This window comes from Moschus berezovskii, chromosome 4 (genome assembly GCF_049115385.1).
Source record: "Moschus berezovskii isolate FMDL1 chromosome 4, NW_MosBer_1.0, whole genome shotgun sequence".
NCBI lineage: Eukaryota > Metazoa > Chordata > Mammalia > Artiodactyla > Moschidae > Moschus > Moschus berezovskii.
Genome location: NC_142463.1, coordinates 102,667 through 112,029, shown reverse-complemented (window position 1 = coordinate 112,029; position 9,363 = coordinate 102,667). Strand labels below are relative to the sequence as shown.

General features: G+C 51.2%; 1 long non-coding RNA gene across 3 annotated transcripts; it reads left to right on the top strand.

The window, feature by feature from the left end:
- The first annotated feature begins 1,705 nt into the window (after positions 1-1,705).
- Positions 1,706-9,075, top strand: LOC129536945 (uncharacterized). Of its 3 annotated transcripts, none has more exons than XR_016037145.1 (3): positions 1,706-1,878; positions 5,500-5,712; positions 5,941-9,075. It is a non-coding gene; the product is annotated as an uncharacterized LOC129536945 (long non-coding RNA). The 3 variants fall into 3 exon arrangements; XR_016037146.1 differs by having other exon boundaries at positions 1,743-1,784; XR_008681892.2 differs by lacking the exon at positions 1,706-1,878 and adding an exon at positions 1,923-3,438.
- The last annotated feature ends 288 nt before the right edge of the window (positions 9,076-9,363 follow it).

Below are 9,363 nucleotides of genomic sequence, written 5' to 3'. Positions count from 1 at the left end.
TCATAGCTTTCCTTCCAAGGAGCAAGTGTCTTTTAACTTCATGGCTGCAGTCACCATCTGCAGTGATTTTGGAACCCAAGAAAATAGTCTGTCACTGTTTCCATTGTCTCCCTATCTATTTGCCATGAAGTGATGGGACCAGATGCCATGATCTTAGTTTTCTGAATGTTGAACTTTAAGCCAACTTTTTCACTCTCGTCTTTCACTTTCGTCAAGAGGTTCTTTAGTTCCTCTTTGCTTTCTGCTATAAGGATCCCCACCTGAATGGCCTCATTTAACTCAATCACCTGTTCAAAGACCTTGCCTCCAAAGGCAGGCCTGCTCAGAGGTGCTGGGGGCAGGGCTTCCACACACGCGTTCTGAGGGGCAGAATCTGGGCATCGCACCAGCCAGTGGCATTGCGGCCCTCTGTGTGAAAGTGACAGAGTGGCCCCCCCCACAGTTCTGGGGCTCAGCTCCTGGGGCAGAACCGTGGCCTGTCTGAGGACTGAAACCCTTGCACCTACAGCTCCAGGGGAGAGGACGTGGGTGTGCAACATGAGCTGGGGCCTGGCTTAGCATGGGGACGGTGGCCACAGGCACAATAGACCCTCTCCAAAGCGGCTGAGCCCTGGCGTCCTGTGCTAAGCCAGGGCCCCCATGATGAGGCCTCTTCCGAGTGCCTGTTGGGGCATGTCTGCCAGGGCGGGGTTCGTGATCCACGTGGTGACAGTCGGAGCTGGAGGTGCGGTGTAGACGCGCGTGCTCTGAACACAGGCGTGGCAGCGTGGGGTGACACGCTGACACGTCTGTGCACGGTTGGCACATGAGTGTCCTTTCAGGCGCCGATGCCTCACTCCGAGTATCGTGAAGGTCCTTGGTGTTTATTTACTGGACACGCTCCACCATTGCCTCAGACACGCCAGCCACAGCTGCGGGTGTTTGGGGCCACCCTGAATTTCTCTAACAGCAAAGAACATTTGAGTTCATACTGCTGCTGCTAAGTCGCTTCAGTCGTGTCCGACTCTGTGCGACCCCATAGACGGCAGCCCACAAGGTTCATGTTGCTGCTGCTGCTGCTAAGTCACCCCAGTTGTGTCCGACTCCGTGCGACCCCACAGACGGAAGCCCACCAGGCTCCCCCGTCCCTGGGACTCTCCAGGCAAGAACACTGGAGTGGGTTGCCATTTCCTTCTCCAATGTGTGAAAGTGGAAAGTGAAAAGTGAAAGTGAAGTTGCTCAGTCGTGTCCGACCCTTAGCGACCCCACGGACTGCAGCCTACCAGGCTCCTCCATCCATGGGATTTTCTAGGCAATAGTACTGGAGTGGCTTGCCATTGCCTTCTCCGAGGTTCATGTTACTTCTGTGTTATTCACACATCTGCCCCCTTGCCCTGGGGTCACTAGATCTTCCGTGTTTACACCTTGGCCTCCTCGTTGAGGGGGTGTGTCTGCCCAGGTGAGCTCTGTTACCTCTGCTTCAGCCTGAGACGCAGTGCGGTTCTGAGATTCCAGCCCGGACAAGGGCAGTGGAGGGGCGTGGACGTGGCCTTGGATCTATCATCCCAGGAACAGACAGTGATTGTGGAACGGTGAAAGTGCAGGACTTTGACCCTGACTGTGACCCCAAGCCTAACCCTTCCGATCTCATCTACCCGGTAGACACACAAGCTCCTCTTTGGTGGGGAAGACTTTTATTTTGAAAAATACTCTGACAGTAGCTAAGGGTTACCTTCCGGAAGGTTCAGTTACTCAAGAAATACCTGCCTTCAGGCCGTGTGTGAAGCATTTTGGGGGCGCATCAGGTGAGCGGGTGAGGCAGGCTTGGGGACCACCCGGCCTTATAATGTTCCTTCGCAAACGATGGCACTGGTCCAGGTGCGTGCCCAGCATGGACAGGTACAGAGAACTTTCCTGTAGAGGATTCAGTTGGCGGAGGCAGCTCAGTGTCGTTACCGGGCGGGTGGAGGTGTTCAGGAGGGTGGGACGCGGCCGGGGAAGGGGTGCCTGACCTCCTGCTACTGCTGCTGCTAAGTCACTTCAGTCGTGTCCGACTCTGTGTGACCCCAGAGACGGAAGCCCACCAGGCTCCCCTGTTCCTGGGATTCTCCAGGCAAGAACAGTGGAGTGGGTTGCCATTGCCTTCTCCGGCCTGACCTCCGAGTCTCTGCAAAAGACCCGGTTGAGCTCACCTGCTCCCTCCCGCCGGCAGGAGGAATGCGCCCAGAAAACTTCCCTTTTGTGGAACTCTGTTTCTGGGGCCCGTCTTCCTTTGCGGGCAGCTTCGGGGTCTGTCCGGGCTCCGCGCGTTCCCCCGCTTCCCTCCTGGGCCCTTGGCTCGTCAGCAGCCGCTGCCTCTCCCCTGCTCCGCGCTGGTTCCGCCTCCATGCTGCCGGCACCTCCCCTTCCCTCGCTGCCCCGCTCCTCCCTGGCGTCTTCGGGGCGGGTAGGGAGAGCAGGGGCCTTTCTCCCCCTCCCTCGGGGTCTCGGCTTGAGTCTCTCGCTGCTCTGCGCCTGGCCTCCCAGCGCAGGCGTGGGCCGGCTCCCTGCTGCTGGTTCTGGGGGCCTCGCTGACTGGCTTTCGCCCCTCAGGCCTCTCAGCTTCAGGGATGGGAAATGAATGCCCTTTGTGGTGAGAAAGGAAGCAGAGGAGAAAGAGGCAAGGCTCACCCTGTGACCAGGAGAGCTGAAATCAGAGGAGAGGGGAGTGACTGCCTGGGAGGGCGGTGGGCAGGGGCGGGGTGCGGCCAGGACCCCCTCCCCGCTACCCAGAGTGGCCCCTGCCAGAAACCTGGCGTCTCAGTCCCTGGGATCCTGCTGTAACGTCCGCTGGTCCCACTGAGACCCCACACGCTGCAGCGAAGGGCCTCGGGCCAGGCCGGGAGGGCACCGCCGTCAGGCCCCTGCTTCTTGCTGATAAGGGGGCCGCTGGGTCCCTTGGAGGGGCAGACTGGGTGCTGTCGTTCTCCCAGGCCCTTGCCTCTCCTCTAGGCACTTCCCTCTGTCACCTGTTTATGAATCTTGTCTCCCCAGCAGCCCGCCGCCCCCACACCCCAAGCCAAGCCCAGCCCAGGCAGCATCTCAGGGAGGGGGTGAGGCCACTGGTCACAACAGTCACAGTACCCGCATCTCAGCGCAGCAGGCCACGGTGACTGACTCCTTGGCAGGAGGCCCTGGGTTGGAGGGACGCGGAGGGTTGCTGACATCAGTGGGTCTCAGGCCAACTGCCCTGGAAGTGAGCCTGGGGCCCTGAAGGAAGGGGGAGCCGGGATCCCTGGCTCCCATGAGCTGCAGACCTTCTCTTTGCCCACCTCCTGGTCACGCCTCCATACCTCTGAGATGACAGGCTGGACCTGGGCCTGTTCTTACTTCCCCCGGCTCGTGGGGCTCTTCAGGGGCTCATCTCAGCCCCCAAGAGCCAAGGTCAGCAGATGGGGGACTCAGTCCTGCCTTTTACTGGTGAGTACATGTCGGATGGTCATAGATGATTAAGTGTTTACAGCAAATGCCTGGAGGACCGAGCGGCTTTCTGTAGGAGGCGTCCTCCTGCTTCAGGGGACGAAGGCCCATCCCCGTCTTCATGCCGGTCCCGCGTCTGTTTATGAGCTTCGCCACTCCTCCGGGCACTGGCGTCTGTCACCGCCACGCAACACCATGTGGCACGCTAATCCGCATTAGTGTGCTAATTTGTGCAGCTTTTTATTTTATTTTTTCAGGCTTGTTGATACATTTTATTGTGAGATGGGGAGTCTGGTAAAAAACTAGAAAATGACCATGGTGTAACAAGGAACTTAAAAATGAAGAGTCAGATTTGTAACTTACATACATGAATACAGGAACAAATTGGCACAAAATGTTAAATGTTGTTCCCAACACTGTTTACATGAGGTTATCCTAATTTGGCTTCCTAAGGAAATGAGAGTTTTATGGTTAGACTAATCTCTTAATAAAACCGCAGAGCATCATGCTGTTAGTCACACAGTGAATTTCAAAATTTAAGAGTTTTATATTAAAAACTGGGTAAAGGTAAAATGACTTGATTGCAGTTGTAAAACTAATGCATTCCCATTTAAATTCTGTTCTACAGTCCAAGGCAAGTATAAATGTTAACATACCACTGTTAAATCAAATCTCAATGCAAGAGAACCAATTGCATCTGTACTTTAAATCTTATCAACTTTCCAAATTTTCATACTAAAATATATTATTGTATTAATACAAACTACAGTATTATACACTACACTGTGTAATAAATAAATATAAAAATAAGACACATAAATATAAAAGTTTTCTAAAACTAAAAGTACATATGTCAGTAAGAAGGGTATTAATACTGCCAAGTTTGAAGACATACAGCACAAAAATGTTGCACAGATCTATAAACTAAAAGAAATAAAATAATACTGATAGGTAAAAATCAGCTAATGTTGTTAATAGACTGGGTCCATAATAACTAACATTTGGAAACAGTTATGAGCCAAATAACAATGGCAGGTCCATGTTTGAAATGCAAGTACATGGCTAAAGCAGAGTAGAAAATTTCCCTTTCGTTTCAGTAGAGAAATTCTGAAAGTCAATTAACGCAAAATGAATACTGAGGAATTAAAGGGTGAAATGCCCCAGTGTTGTCTTCGCCGACAGAGTCAGTGGTTTTTAAGTTTTATTTTGGAATTTTGATACAAGAAACAAATCAACAAATGCTAGTTATTGTAGGCCACGCATGAACGGAGGCTGGTCAGAGCCTTGAAAATACTGATAAATGGCACTTACAAAATTTGTGCAGTTTTTTAAAAAGAATTGTCTGCTATGTCCTCTGCCCGTTTTCCACTGAGGATTTGTGTTTGCTTCACACTTGCATGCATGATAATAAACACCTGCTTCAGGGGCAGCCCACCGCACTGCATTTGATGCAGTTAAACTTTATATTTCAAGTTGATGGTGACAGGAACACATGTGCTGCCCTGCTGATCTTGTCACTCAAGGAGAACAGGATTTCTGGAGGCAATTAGCAAGTGAATACTGAGTGTCTTAGTACATTTGAACTACCCCTGCATCCAAAAAGATTTGAGCCAGTTTTTGATAAAATGCTTCCATAAATAACTACACGAAAATAGAAATACATAATGAAAATTACTAGAGAGGGAGAGAAGATGCTGACATCAAAACCATGCCAGAAGCAGGTTCCTGCAGTTGACGTTCAGCTTAGTTCTAAAATTTTTAGTTATCAAGGCAAAGACACATCATCTTCAAATGCAAGTGCATTCATTTCTAAATTCGTTGCACCAACTAAGCTTCGGCCTAATTCTCCTAAAGACTGGGAAAGTGATCTTAATCCTTCTAGAAAGTATCAGAGCCACCATGCTCTCTGGTGTTTAACTTTTTCCAGGCAACACAGCTCACTGTGCCCTCTGGCAGCCCTCTGGCTTCATTTGACCTGAGCAGGCACACTGGTTCTTCAAGGGTGATTTTGAAAGTGATTTTGTTTCTATTTATTTTTGGTTATGTTATGTTGGCTTGAAGCACTGAGCAGAACTCCGGGGACGATCAAGCCACATCCATTGAGAGAGACTGAGCTGAGTCAACAGCATTCTTACTTGGGCTCCGAAAGAGTGCAGACTGCAGCACCATGTGGAAACGGCTGGCGTCAGGACCTCCTAACAGTGATACTCGCAGGAATGGTTGGCAGTGTTTTTAACTGAGAGTGGGAATGCGTGACCTGTGTTGCTGCATATTGTATGTTAATTATCACCTTTTTTTTTTTTTTAACTAAAAATGCCTGATTGTTAATGAAAGTAAAGAGACAAGACCTTTGGGTGTTATTAATGGCTCTGAAGAACCCATGATCTGTTGGTGTGCTTACATTTTAAAGATCAAAATTTATAATGAAAACATAAGAAAAGGGGGCATATTCATGTTTATCCAATTAAATCAATTTCTCTTTTTTGTGTTTAACTATCACAGGGGTCAAACCCTATGGTTTTCCCAGTAGTCATGTATAGATGTGACAGTTGGACCCTAAAGAAGGCTGAAAACTGAAAATTGATGCTTTTGAACTGTGGTATTGGAGAAGACTCTTGAGAGTCCCTTGGACTGCAAGGAGATCCAATCAGTCCATCTAAAAGGAAATCAGTCCTGAATATTCATTGGAAGGACTGATGCTGAAGCTGAAACTCCAGTCCATTGGCCGCCTGACGGGAAGAGCTGACTCATTGGAAAAGACCCTGATGCTGGGAAAGACTGAAGGCAGGAGGAGAAGGGGATGACAGAAGAGGAGATGGTTGGATGGCATCACTGACTTAATGGACATGAACTTGAGCAAACTCCGGGAGATGGTGGAGGACAGGGAAGCCTGACATGCTGCAGTTCAAGGGGCTGCAGAGTCAGACATGACCCAGCAACTGAACAAGGGTCAGCAGACTCTGAATCCTGGTCTGATTTGAGCCCATCGGTGTTCCTGTGAGTCAAGTTTGATTGGCACTCAGCCATGCCTGTTGGCCGTGCATCACCTGTGCTACTGTGGGCTTCAAGGGCAGACCTGAGCAGCTGTGACTAAGACCAAATGGACCCGGAGGAGAAGCAGTTTACGTCTGGCCCTTTGCAAGAAACCGTGCTGCCCCGGCTTCACCGTGTACCTTTCATAGCTAATCTAGGATTATCCAGCACTTACCCTGGCCCAGCACTGGGAATACCAAGGTGAGGGAAAGCCCCTCATGGGCTCCCCCAGGCCCTGAGAGGGACATGGTCAGACTCCTCCCACGTGCGGCTGAGCGCAGCGGTGGTGAGCGTGAGGAGCAGAGGGGCCCGGTTGGCACAGAGGGCTGACGGGCTGGTGGGGGGTTGGGGACACCTCTGCTTAGAGTTGCAGGATGAGCAGGTGTTACCCAGAAGACGATAAGTGGCTGAAGCAGAACATCGTAGTGTCTACAGCTCCGGGGGCAGGAGAGAGCCTGGGGCACTCGAGGAGTGGAAGAGCGGTGCTGGAGCCTGGAGACAGTCTGAGCTCAAGGCAGGACAGAGCTGGGAAAGGCTGGGGCTGAGGCCCACAGAGCCCACGGAGCACGGTGAGGACGCTATTCAGACCAAAAGGAAGTCACGGAAGGTTTTTAGGTGCAGGCCTAATGTGCTAAAGCGTCACTTTGAAGTGTTACTCCTAGCTGCAGTGAGAAGAGTGAATGGCAGTTCATGAAAGCTGATACGGGTGGGTCATTTTCTACTGCAGTAGTCCAGGCAGGAGGACATCATACCCTGGACTGTGAGCAGGCACGGAGCTGCAGAGAGAGGATGGCTCTTTCTACACATCCATCCCTCCACCCACCAGCCACCCTCTGTCTACCCAGCCACCCGTCCAGACGTTCATACTTTCAGCCTCCACCCACCGACCCACCCACCCTCCATTCGCCCACCCATCCATCTATCCCCTAGTGCCAACCAGGTCCTCCCACGTGAGCTGCCCACATCCGCCCCACATGGCCCTGGCAAAGGGCCATGCACCTCGGTGGTGGGGGAAGGGGCTGAGGAGGTGGCAGAGACCCAGAGGCTGGTGCTGGCCCATCGCAGCCTGGGTGGTGTCTGAGGTCAGACTGGAGTGGCGAGAGCCCATGCCTCTGAGGTCAGCCTCTGTGCAGTCCCTATGGGCACATGTCCTGCAGAAATACAGACCCAGGGCTGACCCCTTTGTCAGAGGCAGCAGGAAATAGGGTGTATCAGAACCAAGAGGCTCTACTGTCTATTATCTATCAATTATCTATCTAGAGACTGATTTATGTTAAGGAAATAGCCCACATGACTGTAGGGCTGGCAAATAAGAAATCTTCAGGGAAGACCAGCAGCTGGAGACCCAGGGACAAGCTGATGCTGCAGCTGGAGTCTGAGGCTGTGGTTGGGCACAGACCCCTCTTGCCCGGGGAAGCTCAATGTTTCCTCATAAGGCCTTCAGCTGACTCGAGGAGGCCCCCACGTTATGGAGGATGACCTGCTCTACTCAAAGTCTGCAGACTCAATTATCAATTCCATCTAAAAACATCTTCATGGTGACATCTAGGTGGTGTTTGACCCCAGACAGTACTGTGGTGCTATGGTCTCCATGTTCGTGTCCACCCAGATTCATATGTTGGACTCCTAATCCCCAGAGTGTCAGGAGGTGAGGATTTGGGGAGGTGATGAGTCATGAATGTGGGGCCCTGTGAATGGGGTTACTGCCCTTAGAAAACAGACCCCAGGGAGGTCACTGGAGAGGTCAGCATCTGCAACTGGGAGGCCAGCCTTCACAGGAACCCAATCAGGTCAGCACTTTAGTCTCAGACATCCAGCCTCCAGCTTGTGAGAGTTAACTGCTGTTTGTAAATATCTAGCAAATGTAACTTCCCATAGAAAGACACACAGCCTAGCCAAGGAGACATAAAATGAACCATCAGGTATTGGTTTAATTGCCACCTGATTTTTACTTTTTCCCAACTGATCAAAAGTTTTCTTTGGGCTGGATTTGTTCTTCAGTCTGAGGTTGGTACCTTGGCAGGGATGCATCAGTGAAGTGTGAGTGACAGGTAGGGGGTGGGTGGTCCAGCCACCCAGATGGACCAGATGATGATGGTCCATCATCTTCATGGTGATGCTCTCTTCCAGGACTGGTCTCTGAGCTCTTGGCCACCACCTATGACCAGCACAGGGCGAGGGGAGGGGACAGCCTGAGCAGAGGCCCACCTGCCTGCATTGGGTGGAGGGGGCCTGGAGGTGTGTAGCTGGGCCACACTGTCCTGTTCAGAACATCTCGCCCCAGCGGTGCCTCTGCAGCCCATGTGGAGCAGTGCAGATTCCAGACGTTATAAATGTGTTCTGTAGCAGTGGCATTTAGAAAGCAGGATACATTTAGCTGTGCTCACAAAAAGAAGATGCTTTATTGTTGATGAATATCTGTTCTCCTTTCTTTTGCCAAGAAATAAAATAGGAAAATATTAAAACATTTCCAGTTTTGTATTTTATCTGAGGATTCATCTGTGAAGAAATACTGAATAAATAGTCTTTGCAACCAAAGGAAAGACTTCTTATCTCCTTGCATTTGGAGTAATTACCCTATGTCTTGCATTATGGTATTAGGAAATGGACCAGAAAATATTCTGATTGAATATCATTTTAAAAACTAGCTCATAGGATGTGTTTGGCACCCAGCTCTGCTCACTGAAGCAGTTTGGCGGGAGGGACAGGACCTCCTGAAGTGTGGGGAGTCGTGGCTGGAGCCTGGGACGGCCGCATGCAGACAGGGGTTCTGGTGGGGAGGTTTCCTGAGGCTCTGGTTCCATTGCCGTGGACAAGGCCGGGAGCTCAGAGTAGATCCCCGCGGCCCTGGCTCCTAAGCTGAGACAGAGAGAATGAGGCAGAAACCGGAGA